The sequence below is a fragment of the Mirounga leonina genome, unplaced genomic scaffold (assembly GCF_011800145.1).
Source record: "Mirounga leonina isolate KUSES-001 unplaced genomic scaffold, KU_Mleo_1.0 Mir_152, whole genome shotgun sequence".
Classification (NCBI taxonomy): Eukaryota; Metazoa; Chordata; class Mammalia; order Carnivora; family Phocidae; genus Mirounga; species Mirounga leonina.
Genome location: NW_023270380.1, coordinates 4,874,457 through 4,890,295, shown reverse-complemented (window position 1 = coordinate 4,890,295; position 15,839 = coordinate 4,874,457). Strand labels below are relative to the sequence as shown.

The window sequence follows — 15,839 nt, the reverse complement described above, 5'->3', positions numbered from 1 at the left end:
TGCGGCGGTCGCCCCTCCGAGCACATCTTCCCTGGCCGCGCAGCCACTCCACACACGCGCCCACAGACTCCTGCCTGGAGGTTGCTGCAAACTCCAACGTCACGTACAAGTGCACTCCCCACGCCCACCCCACGGGCTCACCTGCTCCGCCCCCCGCCCTGGGACGCCCAGCCCCGCAGCCCCGGGCCCTCCCTCCCGGCCCTGTCCTGGCTGTGGCCTCGGGTCAGGGCGCCAGGGCTGGCCAGCGGCTTCCCGACCAGCCCTTTATCGCCACCAGCTCACGGGAGGGGAGACCCGAGAACTTAGCCTCAGTGTTTCACGAGTTTAAAAAAGCCAGGCGTCTGACTTCGGATTGAGAGCTGACTCTTCCCTGCACCAAGTCCCCAACTGTGGTTTACAGGAAGAAGTCGGAAAAAAAGCAAAGCTTCCCACGGCTTGCGTTTAACTTCTTTGAAAGAGTCTAGGAGCCCCATTATTTTGTCTGGCATCGGTGGACAACAATTTGGGGGGGTGGGGGTGGGTAGAGAGCGGGGAAGAAGATGCAGAGTCCACAGAGCAATGTGGCAACAAGAAAACCCAGGCTTGGAGATTTCTTTTCCTGCCCCTACTGCGGGCGAGGCCCAACTCCCTGGGAGATGGAGAAAATTTCATTTCTGCCCAGCTCCCAGTTTCGTGTGTCAGCAGCGGGTCTGGCACTTACCTCTGCAGGCACTGGTCTCAGGGCTCCCACTCAGACCCAGCTGTAAGCTACTGGCCAATGATGCCTTTAAAAAAGCAGTGGCCCTCCTACTGCATCATTGGCTGGGTTGAGCTTTAAGGGACCACCGAGTCCCCAGGGCAATTACCCAACGATAATGCATCATTAATAAAGGGGCCCTGCCACCACCCTGCAGGTAGGATGCACAGGGCTTGGGCAGCCCCAGAAGTTCACAAAGCTTTATGGGTGCTAGGTATTCTTACTCACATCTTACTCACACGTGTCCAGGCATCAGTTTGCGTCCCAGCCTCCTCTGGGAAACTGAAGATTCATTGGCCCTTCACGGTAGGTTTTGTTGTTATTGTTAAGTCTTTACCCAGAGTTTGAGAAGCTCCCGCTCTACCTGGTTTCCTGTCTCAAAGTTGATATTCTACTGTACAATGTAATTCTCGTCCCCCGGAAGGGTGACTTGGTGGAGTGGTAAAGGTAGAGAATGACCTTAGAGCAAGAGGTTCTAGTGATATCCAGCTGTATACCCCCAGGTCTCTGGCGGAAGTGGCTCCTACAAGTTGTCCTTTATTACTTGCCCTCTTGAAGAGCTACAATGGACAGAATGGCCCCTGAGTCTCCAAATGGCGATGGCTTCTCAAGGTTGTGTCCTCCTCATTACTATAGTCAATCACTGCAGAGCCCTCTAGTGGTAGCCTCTACATTATATGCCTCTCACAAGGAATTTGACCCAAGACCCCTAGAGATGACACTCTAAGTCAATTTTGCGGATTAGATTTGTAAAAATTAAGCACAAAGAAGCCTAAAGCAAAAAATTCCATCTTACGTAAAGAGGACCTTTTTAATAAACATAACATTCTTATGTGTTGTTTCACCAAGTTCATCAATCAACATTTATTAGATACACAGTAACTAAAACATATCACAGACTAGCAGTACCTATTTGCTATCAAGTACCAAGTCAATTTGTTTTACAGACGCCATTTCATTACTTATTTACAAAAGCTCTGTGAGATCGCTGTTACCTTGTTTTATAGATGGGGAACCTGAGGCTAAGAGAGGTTACATAAAATGTCCCAGGTCATAGAGTAACTGTCCAAGAAGGGAAATCCCAGTCTGAACGAATCAAAAACCTGTATTCACTACTGTATTTACAAAAACCTGCCATGCTCTTCTCTTATGTTGTGGATGCAAAATGCAAACATTCCACTTAACTATTCCAATTCGGGTGGGAGATACTAGTCAAGTAACCCATAATCCATTTCCTGTCACTTGAATGTGGTTTTGATTGATTTCATCATGCTCTTGAACCTCCTGGAGTCTGGGTCTCCCGCAGCACTTTAAGTTAGCCTGTCCACGTTCTGCTGCGTGGCTCACAACAAAAGTGCCCAATAAATATTTATCTGTTTTTCATAGATCTGCTTTCTATTTATTGCAATGTCATGTATAAGTTAAATAGATGATTAAGTATTATTGTTAAATACTCCTGTCATTGACTTCACTCATTAAATAATTATACCTAAACCTTTTTCCCCCTACAGGATACCCCATGACCTTCTGATACCTGAAAGGTCATCATCTTCTTGTGTCTGTCAACTTCTGCTTATCAAAGAAGAGGTACCAATTGTTATCTCAACTTCCCCCCTTAATTTTAAGAATGCATGCTGTTTCTTGTTTTCTACACCCAACTCCATCAGCTCACACCTTGTGTTTCAACCAAAAAAATCTTACCCCCCCAAATATTCCCTATACTTCTTTTAAAAATAGGAGTTCCTGCTGCTTAACCATATGAGAAGTGATCCCCTCAGTGCACACCTTTGTTGGGAGTGAGTGTGGTGAGGCTGCATAGTTAAAAACTCACATGAAGAAAATTATCTAATTATTCTAGAATGTTAACTGTATGCTGGTATATGAGCACATATTAGTATTTTGAGAATTCCAACAATTTAAAACCCTATGTTAGAGTGAGGCTACTATGACCTATTTCAGGGATACCCAGAAAATCACACAAGTTCCCCACTTAAAAACTCAAATTACAAAAAAAAAAAGTGTTAATAATTATTTCAATAAAGACAGAGACATGATCTCTGAATTATCAATGGAAACAACCCTGTATATATAATGTCTAGGCAAGAGGATAGTTCATTTGACCCTATTCCTCTTTGGAGAATTTTGGTGTGAGCTAATAACTCAGTGGTGTCATTGGGTATCTACCTGTCTTAAATTTAGTATTATAGGAATTTATCTGAAAGAGGAATTAGGGTGACTTTTTCAAGGTCATATTCATTAATGTCCTCTTCTAAAAATGTATGGGACAGTGGTTTGCTCGTCAAACCCAGTATTTCCTCAGCTTTACACGACGTGGTATCTGCTCTGATAGAAGAATGTTCTTTGTTACTAACCCCACTCTATGGTTTGTTTTTCTCTTTTCATCGATGAGGTTGAGGCGGTGGGATATTTAATGGCAATTTGTGGTATTCTGGTATAGCAGGCTCATAAAGAGTCAGTGGGTTTTGTGTTCTTAGCATTATGGCCCAAACACTGAAGCAAGTTCACTGAATAGATACAGGGAGTAACAAGCCCATGATGCAGAACTCACATACCATGAGTATGGGTTTTATATTCCCTGGCTTGCATGGCAGCCTCTCTGCCTGCCCCCCACTTCCCACTCACAAACCAAAGAGTAAGAAAGTGAAAGAAGAGTCCCAGATAAGAAAGGAGACAAATCAGCCAGTTTCTTGTATGACCAAGAGGCTAGATTTAAACTGCAACTCCAGGTGGGGGCCTAGCCATGGCCCTTTAGGAAGAGAGAGGCAGACAACCCACAGATGAATCATCAGGAAGTGGGCAGCTCTAAGGACCTAGCTGATTCCTCACTTTCTGGAGGATTACTACTTTTCTTTCTGGTACTGGGCTCCCAGGCCTGGCTCTATACTCAGGCTCTAACTTCCCTAAATAATTTGTGTTGCCCAAACAACTTGGACTGACTCATACTTCTGCTGGCCATGGTGATCATTGGCCTATCCTTTTTTCTGTAATGGTATGTATCTATATAGACACACTACACTGTTCCAAAAAGGTATCCACCCAATCCCCTTCATGGGGTTAAGTAATACTCATGATTCTCTTGAGCCCAAGAGACATGACAGCCAATGACAGCTTGAGTTTGACCTCCAGCTCTGCCAAAAAGAGTGGTCAACCTTGACAGGTCACGCAGCCTATTCTGGCCTCAGTTTCCCAACTTGGGCACAAGACAGACCCCACTGGTAGTTTTCAAACTGTTTTTCCTGGTCTCTGTGCAAGTCAAGAGTACTTTCATATGTTGGGGTTCCGTGTTAGATTTAGTTTATTAAAAAGTTGTCACTGTACAAAGAAAGTTTTGAAAACCATTGACTGAACAATCTCCAAGGTCCCGTTTGGCTTTAAAATTTGGGGTGTATGAAATTATCTTCCAAGATAAGACAGTTGTCATTGCCTCCAAAGATCTTCAAAGAACCATATCCTTCATGAATATTTCAGTTAGTTAAATGGACTCTTGTTTTAAGTGGTTTTCTCACTTTTTTGACAGAGATATATTTACCTTTGTTAAAATTCATAGAATTCCACACTAAAAAGGATGAATTTTACTGCTAATAGATTATCTATCAATTTACAAATTGGTAAAAATATATTTTACATATACAAACACATATATAACTGATTTGAATATTTAATGAAATACTACCCTTACCGGGCATGAACACTTCTATTCTATTCTATTCTATTCTATTCTATTCTATTCTATTCTATTCTATTCCATTCCATTCCAATTTATCTTGTTCTGTTCTTTCATTGCAAAAAAAAAAAAAAATGCTGATTGTAATCAAGTAAGTTGGTTTTAGTATGGTTCACTCGTGGGTCATAAGGCATGTGGTTTGAAAAATACTATTAAAAATTATATTCTTTTAAAGTTACATGGAGAGCTTTACTTAATCTCTTCAAAATAAATAATAAAAAATTTAAAATCCAGCTAAGGTTTTCAATAGTCAGAAAACAGCCCACTTCAATTAATTTACCCTGAAATATTAACACTATTTCATAGTCCTTCACAGTATTAAATAGTAAGAATAACAAATTAATTTTGTGGTTACCAATGTTTAAAAATAACCACTTAAAGTAGTTCCAGGAACCAGAAATGGAGTTTTGCCCAAATAAATCAGTCTGCAGCATTAGAAGCTTTCAAAGTGGAGCATGCATTGGTATTTCCAACAGGAGAGAAGATCTAATGATTGAAAGAAATTAACTCCATGTGGGGCGCCTGGGTGGCTCAGTTGGTTAAGCGACTGCCTTCAGCTCAGGTCATGATCCCGGGGTCCTGGGATCGAGTCCCGCATCGGGCTCCCGGCTCAGTGGGGAGCCTGCTTCTCCCTCTGACCCTCTCCCCTCTCATGCTGTTTCTCTCCTGCTCACTCTCTAATAAATAAATAAATAAATAATCTTTTAGGGAAAAAAAAAAAGAAATTAACTCCATGCATTGGGCAGCTCATTCCCCTGATCTGGCAGGAATAATTGATAACCTTTTTCAATAACTGTGTGTGTAAGTTCAGGGAAATAAGAACCATTAGACAGATCACTTGGTGGTCTTTCCCATCTCACATGTTCCTTCTCCAGCAATGTGCATCACCAGGACAAGCTCAGAGTCATTAGGGTCCCACTAGGATTCTTCCTCTTTTGCTAGAGGTAATGTCAAGATTGCTCTTGCAGACACAGCCAGGCACCTCCATGACTGCTCCATGGTGACCAGACAACAGCTAGCTGTGTGGCCTGAGCCCAGAGTTAGGGTCATGATGAACAAAAAGAGAGGCATGGAGATGGGAATGGGATGTCTGGTCACTTCCTCTGTGGATCCTAGTCAGGAGCCTGTCCTGCATCCAGTGATGGACACCATGGGGTGGCCCTCTACAGGATCGGGCTATGGCATGGTGGAATGGGGTGGCATGGTGGATGCTGAGAAAGGGCAGCTGCCCTGAGGGAGCGGCAGGGCCAGGAAGGACACCAGGCATAGGGCTGGGGCTCCCTTTCCTGGGACCTTCAGAGACCTACCTAGATGTCCATACAGATCATCAGTGTAGAAAAACTACAGGATGTCTGGTCCCCAGAAGATAAGAAATGATCATTCCCTTCCACTTTGGGAAATGAACAAGCCAGCTTCCACAGATCCCTTCCAACACCACGGATCAGTATGCAAGGGGGGCGCTGCTTATCAGTGGTTTCATGTGGGCACGTTGTTTAATCTCCCCATGCTCAACAGTTCATCCTCACAACAGAGATAATAGTAGCAGGCACCTTCCAGCGCTGTTGTGGATATTAGAAAAAGGAACACATGTGAACTACATGGAAGGGCACCTGGCCGAGAGGCAGCACTCAGAACAGGAGTCATTATTTCCAGGCTGTCCCACTAGGTTCTTTAATGGGGAGGGACCATCTCTGGTTTGCTTTATCTTGGGTGCAAAGCACCATATATGGAATATGTAGTAGGTGCTCAAAACCGGAAGCTTGGAAGGGAGGGAGGGAGGGAGGGAGGAAAGGAGGGAGGAAGGAAGCAAGCAAGGGGCATAGTCACGGGACCCAGAATTCTGGAGTTTCCTAGAACTGTCTGCTTCAGCCACCTCCCAGACTATCCCTTTGTGCCGCCATGGGAACAGCAGTGACAAAACCATGCTTGCCAACTCCCTTCTGCTCAGGGCTCTCCGCCCCTTGCTGGATTCATCTCACAGAAAGTGCTTTGGAGACCAGGACACTGGACTCAAGGTGAGGAGAGAGATCTGATGCCATTTAGTTCAGAAATAGCTGCTTGCTGTGTTCCGGATGATTCATCGACCACAGCTGGACTCCCATCTGATTCCTCTGCTCTTCCTCCTCTGTGGAGTGGGAACTAGAATACTGACCTACATCAGATCTTTGTCAATGCCAGCAGCAGACTCCCTTGGCTGGTATTTGTTTCCAAGGGTGAATCAAGGGGATTGGCCATCAAACTGGCTTGAAATTGAGAATGTATGGGTTTGGGAAGGCGACTGCTCCACTCTTCAGTTCCTGAGCACAGGGCAGGTCAGGATCAGCAGACCAGGGTCACGTTCACTGAGAACGAAAGAGCCTCCAAGTTGGGTGGATCGAGTTTCCAAAGTCCTGATCTCTGGAAGCAGGGCATCCTCTGGAGTCAGGGAGCTCTTTGCACTTCTCTGAAGGCAGTGACCACCTCTGTCCTGCCCTAGAACTTTTTATATACTTTTTTTTTTTTTAAGATTTTATTTATTTGACAGACAGAGACACAGCGAGAGAGGGAACACAAGCAGGGGGAGTGGGAGAGGGAGAAGCAGGCTTCCCGCTGAGCAGGGAGCCCAATGCGGGGCTCAATCCCAGGACCCTGGGATCATGACCTGAGCCGAAGGCAGACGCTTAACGGCTGAGCCACCCAGGTGCCCCTAGAACTTTTTATATACGTGCTTCAGCTTCCTGCTGGGCTGTAAGCACTGGGAGTGAGGGACCTTGCCCATGAACAGGGCCTCAATGAACACTGTTGAATAGATGGATGGATGGATGGATGGATGAATGGATGAACAATCACCAGGGCAGAAAGAAGCAGGAACTTGCCCGTGGTACAAGTGGACAAGATGCTGAATCGAGAAACGCAGATTTAGCAGGTCTGAGGGGGCAGGTACTGTCAGGATCAGCTTCCTGAACTAGCCCTGGACATAGCCCCTTCGGGAGTCAGGGAAATCCCACCCATTTGTCAAAGGAACTCCAGGCAGCCCAACCCCCCTCTGTGTGGGCAACCTCTGGGGACCCCACTCTTCACACCGACCCTGATCCCCACAGCTTCTTTCCTCTCCTGAGAACCTGGCTATTGTCCTTCATTCCCCAGTGAGGCTGGATCTAGGAAATAACTGGGTCCTCCTGATGTCTGGCCTAGCTCTGCGCCTCCAATATAATCTAAAATCACCAGAAGCCTCCAAGGATCATGGAGACTGTGTAATGCATTTCCTTGTAGGGGTGGTGCAGGGGGGTTTTAGAGTGTCACGCAGGTGCCTGAAAACTACTTAACACACCTCCTACCTCCCACATTTTCCCAGTCCCAGGGGCTCCCCATTCACACGGCACCCTCACCTTCTCCTTCCTCTACCCAGTATGGCCTCCTATGTGCCAGGCTCCAGGCTCACTGTCATCCCAGCAAGCAGAACCTCCTGGGAAGTGTCTTCTGCTGATCTGACTGGAAAGGGGAAGCCCCCTGGTACTCCAGTGACTAAAGCCTCCTCCCTGCTAGACTTGCTTCCCTGAAGTCTTGGTCCAGGCTCACTTTGTCCCTAAGGCGGAACTGTCCTCTGTGTTCCCCGCACTCTGCTCCCCTATCCCAAAGAACAGACCAACTTGCCCACGTTAGTGGGTATGGTTCTTGGCCACATTACTGTCATTAGAAGTGGAGACCATTATCTCAGAGCATAGTTGACCAAGTCCCCGTAACTCTCTGTGAACAAACTGGGTGAAAGTCAACACTTTGCACGTAAGGGCTTACCAGATGACCCCTCTGGCCAAAAAATAGAAAATGCTCCCAAGACCTAATTGAGTCTTCCCAAAAATAAACCTTGAGAATTGCCATTTTTCCTCCTTGTTTTGGACAAGGTTATTAGTTGACCTTCACTGGGCATGTGTAGGCACAGGTGTTCGTATGAAATTGCAGTACTTATCAGAGGAAGGAGGGGCAGGACAAAGGGAGAGAGATATTCTACAATTTAATTGGATATGAAGAACACACTTTTTTTTTCTTTTCTTTTTTCCAAAAGCAAACAAAAATCCTGCTTAAGGCAAAGGCTGCTTTTTGCTGTAGGCCTCCAAGAGAAGGTCCCACAAATTGTGGACAAAAGCAAGAAGAAGCCAGAGGTCTGGAGGCCCACCCTACTCCTGAGTGAGGCAGCTAGTCATGCCTTTCCCCCCAAATTCTGGCTAGTGTAGGGCAAAGGGATGAGTCCCAAGAATTCTCTAAAGTTCTTGGTCAGGTTTGGAGGATTAAACGCATGCATGATTTGTTCCCAAAATTCTCTTGCTGGTGTCAGAATATTTCTGTCTCATGGATTTCAAAACTACCTTACGACACTAGCTCCTTGTCACTTTGACAAAGATGAGCTTGTCAGTGCTCCAGGGAGGCATCCGAGGCCCTGTGACACCGAGTGACCAGCCGAGAGCACTTGTTGGTGAGACAACCAGGCTTGGCTGGGTTTGCCACAGCACATCAACCCCATGATTATTTTCCAGCTTGATGGGAACCTTTTGAAATCATCTAGTCAAACTTTGTTTTGGGGATTCTTTGGTCAATCCCCATTTCGATGTTAAGATGATGATCTTTGGAAACTTCACATACTGCTGATGGGAGTAAAAATGATACGCCCCTTTGAAAGTTGGCAATATATGTCAAAATTCTGAAAAAGTACAAATGTTTATGGCCTATTACCCACTATTTCCATTTTTAGGAATTTCACCAAGAAATAATCTAATATGAGCATAGATATATGGACAAAGATGTCCATCCAAATTTTACCATGAGTAAATAAAAAATGAGAAACAACCAAAAGGTACAACAATGGGGAAATGGAAAATAAAGTTTGGTGTATTTACACAGAAGAGTAAAATGCAGCCGATAAAAAAAAGCTTTCAATAAATGCTAAGAAGAGAAAATGAGGCATGTTTTTTATGTCCAATATGATTTTTACATATATTACATATTTGTTTTATATGTAGGCCATATGATTCACATATATACACATGTACATATGTATATATAATACATAATCAGACAAAACCTAAATAGGCTACCTTTTTTTCCCTAACTACCACAAAAATACTGATTCATTTACTTTCTCCTTGAGACTTCTTTAAAGGAGAAGTTTATCTACTTTTAGAAATTCAGTTCAGTAGTAGATGGGGTTGAGACCAATAATGATGCCTGAGAATAGTTTAAAGGGTCTAAAAGGTGTCTCTTATTGTAAGCAGATACAAATGCTAATGAAATAGGAAAAGCCTTCACGTACGGTTGTGTATAAAATAATGCTGCAACTGTTTTTTTTCTCTTAAAATATTTATTTTTTTCTCTTAAAATATTTAGACAATTTCTATTCTTCTTATATAAAACCCTTTTAGATCCATGCTTCTAAAGCCATTGTTCCCGTCTTTATAGAAATGTCGATTTCAACAGCAAAAGGAACATACAGTTCCCTTTCCTATATTTTGAATACTTTGTTTCCTCCCATCCTTTTTATATCCTTGCTGTGAAAATTTTCAGAAGATGCTAGTAATGAAACCAAGAGAAGGGAGAAGGAGTAGCAGTGTTGACTTCCTCCTGCCAGCGTGAAAGGGACACGCCCCCAAAGCTTTGAGTTGGTAGAGCCCCCTGGGGGAGTGCCCTGTTGGCGTGGCAAGGACCAGGTGCCTCCCCTTGGGACTGCTTCCTTAGGATGCTTCTGTCTTTGCTCCAACCTCAGCGAAATCTTGTCTAACCTCTTCCTTCATCTCTTCACTCCTGCTTATATGGAGTTTTAGATCTTGCTTTCAGTGTGCATGAGCGAAAAGGCTGTTGTGTGGAGTATCTGTCTTAGATGAGAGGACTGCCAACTCCTTGTGTCCTGGTCGGCTCCGTGGTGCCCCAGGCACCTTGCAGAGGCAGGTGTTTGAAACCCAGAGGGCTCCAGCCCATGAGGGAGGCTGGCACTCTGACATGATGGCGGGAGAACAGAACGGCCCCACAGTGCACTGCTTCCATGCCTTTCTGCACAACAACCACAGCCAGCGGCTTCGGGGCACAGGTTAGAAGTGATTAGGCATGGTTTTTATTAGTGGATTTTTGCATACCCATTCTATATTTTGTATTAATATAAATACTTCTCAGCAAGGATTTATTTGGTCTGATATGTTCTCTCTACTTCCTGCAAGCTGAAAGGAACCAAATGTGACACAATTCAATCTACTGCCTGAAACATGCCCCCTCTAGCTACAACGTACCCTCTACCCTAAGCCCACTCTTTCTGCAAAAGTACAAAAATGAACACAGAAGACAAAAACACACCATCAAAAGCAATTCATCGCGCGCGTACAATACATTCAAGTCTTGAACTTGCTGCTCACCGGGGAGAGGACCAGTCGTGGTGGCAGCTCTGTGAGGAGGCTAGCTTATGGGAAATACTCACAAGACAAGCTCATCGATCTTTGTTTTAACCTTGACTGCTTATTTAAAGTGAGCCGGCATCAAATGCTCTACTGATAGCAGAAGTCTAATTTGGGATCAGTAACAACCTAAAACATCTAAGACACAAAGAATGACTGTAGCTTGAACACTGTCTCGAGCAGTGACATTTGCAGAATTTAAGGCACCCTTCACCCATGGCCTTTGAAGCAGTATTTGATTCCTTAATGACATGGGAGAAATAAACCACAAAGGGTTCAACTCAACTGTCCTTGGAGCTAACCGAAGACAACAAACAGGTAAACTTAAGGTATCAGCAAAGACTAGAGTAAAAACGAAACAACAACAACAAAAAACCCCCAAAAAACACTTTCATTGCAAAATAGTTATCTACAACCCTGCCCAGAAATGATATAGGTAAGCATAATGGTCTTCACCCAGATGTATTCATTTGCAGGAAACTTCTCTAGGAATTTGGTTAGTGGTGATGAAATCACACTGGGATGCAGAGTCCATGGGCCCAACCCAACTCACAGCCATTTTGGTGACAGCCCTCTCCTGTGTGCTAGTAAGCTTGCCCATGCAAAGGAGGGCCTGGGCACTGTTCAAGAGCACAGACTCTGCACAGTGGAAAGAGTTTTGGAAATCACCTGGTACATCACCCTTAGTTTGGGCCAAGAAAGAATAAAACTAAGAGGACGATGAGAAACAAAAAGCTATGGCTATTCTGGGAGTGCTAAATAGAAGTATCTTAGGGGCGCCTGGGTGGTTCAGTCAGTTGAGCATCTGCCTTTGGCTCAGGTCGTGATCCCGGAGTCCTGGGATCGAGTCCCGTGCCCTGCTCAGCCAGGAGTCTGCTTCTCCCTCTCCCTCTGCCCCTCCCCCTGCTCATGCTCTCACCCTCTCTCTCTCTCTGAAATAAATAAGTGAAATCTTAAAAACAAACAAAAATAGCAGTATCCTAAATATACCTCCAGGAGTGCACAAGGACCACATGACGAGGTCCGGCTATGAAGCTGGGAGAGCATTTCAGATCGATGAGACCTGCCTGTATTTTAGAGACTCTTCAGGAGGTGAAAGAAATAGACCACTCTTTCTTGGATTTCAGTTGTAAACTGTGGACCAGATGCAGGAAAATTACAGTGTCTTCAAAGTGACTCTTGTTTTTAGAAAGGAAGTTGTTGTGCCTCTAGGAAAACAAACCAAAAGCCCCCCTCAATCTTAAGAAATAAAAGGCCATGTGAGTGCTTCCTAACTCCAAGTGGAGTCTTCTAGGAGATGGGAGGTGAATTAGGGCATTAGGTAAGGCTGTACGACGGCTCTGTCACAAAGGTAGTGGGTACAGGCAAAATAGCAAACTCGTAGGTTTCTCACTACAGCGGTGTGAAAAGACAACAAAGAGAATGGGAGAAGATATTTGTAGATCATATAAATGATTAGGACTTCTACCTAAAATATATAAAGCACTCTGACAACTCAATAAGAAAAAGACAAAATCCCAATTAAAATATGGGCAACGGTGATTTTTATTTATTTTTAAAAAATATTTTATTTATTTATGTCCCAGGGACAGTGAGAGAGAGAGTGTGTGTGTGCACAGGCAGGGGGAGCGGCAGGCAGAGGGAGAAGCAGACTCCCCGCTGAGCAAGGAGGCTGATACAGGGCTCCATCCCAGGACCCTGAGATCATGACCTGAGCCGAAGGCGGACGCTTAACCGACTGAGCCACCCAGGTGTCCCCAAAGGTGATTTTTAAATGGGCCAATGACCATACAAACACCTCACTGGAGAAGATATGCAGATGGCAAATAGACACATGAAAAGATGCTCCACATCATATATCACCAGGGAAATGGAAATTAAAACAACACTGAACTACCACCTACCAACTACCACTGCACACCCATAAGAATGGCCAAATCTGGAACACCAAATGCTGGCGAGGATGTGGAGCAATGGGAACTCTCAGTCATTGCTGTGGGAATGCAAATGGTACAGCCACTTGGGAAGACAGTTTGGTAGTTTCTTTATAAAATTAAACATATTCTTACCATATGACCCAGCAATCATGCTCCTAGATATTTGCCCAGAGGACGTGAAAAGTTATGTCCATACAAAACCTTGCACATGGATATTTATAGCAGCTTTATTCATGACTGTCAAAACTTAGAACCATCAACATGTCTTTCAGTAGGTGAGCAGATAAAGAACCTGTACATCCATACGATGGGGTATTATTTAGTGCTAAAAGACAGCTATCAAGCCATGAACAGCTTTGAGGAATCTTAAATGCCTATTACTAAGTGAAAGAAGCTGATATGAAAAGGCTACATAATATATGATTCTAAATATATGGCATTCTGGAAAAGGCAAAACTACAGAACCTTTTGTAAAAGGATCAGTGGTTACCAGGGGTGGGGTGGGGGGAAAGGGGGAGAGATGAATAAGCAGAGCACAGAGCATTTTTAAGGCAGCATAAATACTCTGTATAATGTTATAATAATGCATGTATGTCATTATACATTTGTCCAAACCACAGAATGCACAGCACCAAGAGTGAACCCTAAGGTAAACTATGGACTTTGGGTGATTATGTTGTGTCCACATAGGTTAATCCTTGGCAAAAAATGTACCATTCTGGTGAGTGATGTTGATAACGGTGAAGGCTGTGCATGTTTGGGGCCAGGAAGTATACAGGAAATCTGTACCTTCCTCTCAATTTTGTTGTAAACCAAAACTGCTCTAAACTAATAAAGTCTTTAAAAAAGTGAAAAAGAAAATGAGCAAAGGACCTGAATAGATATTTCTCCAAAGAAGATACACACATGGTTTATAAGCACACGAAAAGATACACAACATCAACAGACATCAGGGAAATGCAAATCAAAACCACCATGAGAAGCCACTTTATACCCACGAGAATGGCTAGAACCAAAATGTTGGCTAGTAACAAGTGCTGGGGAGGATGTGGACAAGCTGAAAAGAAAAATTCCTACACTGCTGGTGGAACTGTAAAATGTGCAGCCACTTTGGAAAACAGCCACTTTGGAAAAGGTTAAATATAGACTTCGCTCTATGACCCAGCAATTCTCCGTCTAGGTATTAGCCAAGAGAAATAAAAACGTATGTCCATACAAACACTTGTGCATGAATGTTCATGGCATCATTATTCATAGTAGCCCCAAACAGAAATATCCCAAATGTCCATTGACTATAAACAAATACAGACAACACAGTATCTACTGAATGGAATATTATTCAGCCATAACAAAATGAAGTACTGATATATGCTATGACACTGGTGAGCCTTGAAAACATTATGCTAAGTAAAAGGTGCCAGATCCGTCAGTCCAAAAGCATACATCTTGGGGTGCCTGGGTGGCTCAGTGGTTAAGCATCTGCCTTCGGCTCAGGTCATAATCTCGGGGACCTGGTATCACGTCCCGCATTGGGCTCCCTGCTCAGCAGGAAGCCTGCTCATCCTTCTCCCTCTGCCGCTCCCCCTGCTTGTACTCTCTCTCTCTCTCTGTCTCTGTCAAATAAATAAATAAAATCTTAAAAAAAAAAGGGTACATCTTGTATGATCCCATTTCCATGAAATGTCCAGAAAAGGCAAATTTACCGAGACAGAAAGTAGATTACTGGTGGCTAGAGGATGAGGGGAAGGGAGAATTGAGGGTAACTGCTAATGTCTAGGGAGTTTCTTTTTGGGGTGATAAACATGTTCCGAAATTAAGTGTGGTGATAGTTGCACAACTCTGTGACTATACTAAAAAACACTGAGTTGTACTGCTTAAGTAGGTGAATTGTGTGGTTTGTTAGTTATAGCTCAATAAAGCTGTTATTTAAAAAACTCATATGCTTCTTTGGGCAGCCACCAGTCTGTTAGGTGCCTGCCTTCAGCTCAGGTCATGGTCCTGGGGTCCCAGGGTCCTAGGATGGAGTCCTGCCTCGGGAGCAGGGAGCCTGCTTCTCCCTCTGCCCCTGCCCCTGCTCCTGCTCTCTTTCACTATCTCTCTCTCTCAAATAAATAAATAAAATCTTTTAAAAAATAAAATAAATAAAAAACTCAAATGCTTCTTAAAACCTAAGATAAAAAGTTTGTTCTGAACTATGGTCATATATATTTATTGGCATCTATTATTACATAATGAGGTTTTTCACAAAAATATTAGTAGCTATTGTGTTTGGTGGCACAGCAGGTGACATTTTTAAAAAAGATTCTGTTTACTTATCTGAGCGAGAGAAAGCACGTGTGTGAATGAGTGAGCAGGGTAAGAGCAAAGGAAGGGGGACAAGCAGACTGCCTACTGACTGCAAGCCCAACGCCAGGCTGGATCGCATGACCCAGACATCATGACCTGAGCCGAAATCAGGAGTCAGATGCTCAACTGACTGAGCCACCCAGGCGCCCCTCAGCAGGTGACTTTTAAATTATTTCTCTCGTTCCTTTTTTTTGGACTGATTTTTCTTAAGCAAATACGTGCTAAAAATGTTATAAAAAAACTGACCAGGTTTTACAAATGACTATATACAACCTTTCAATGCACCTACCTGCTACCACATGTCCCTCGGGCTGTGACAGTCTTACAGTATCTGTCCTCAGGGTCCATTAAATTACTAGAGGTGGGGATTACACTCTCTATCTAGATATTTCGGGTCCTGCTTCTGTGAAATGGGAATGGCCTTGACTTCCTTGCAGGGACCCTGGATTAATAGAACTCCACAGCACTGCAAGGACGGCAAGAGGACCAATTCCTGGGCTCATTTGTTGGTTGGGTGAGGCTGCTGGGAATGGCCCCGCAGCCCACGTGATTCCGTTAGCCCCACCCCTCAGCCTGGCGTCCCACGTGATTCCGTCAGCTCCACCCCTCAGCCTGGCCGCCCACGTGATTCCACCAGCTCCACCCCTCAGCCTGGCGGCCCA

General features: G+C 44.2%; 1 protein-coding gene across 1 annotated transcript in view; it reads right to left on the bottom strand.

Annotated features, from left to right (window-relative positions):
• The window catches only part of SLC35F3 (solute carrier family 35 member F3), a 375,900-nt gene that overhangs the window by 113,147 nt on the left and 246,914 nt on the right, over nucleotides 1–15,839 (bottom strand). The window lies entirely within an intron of this gene.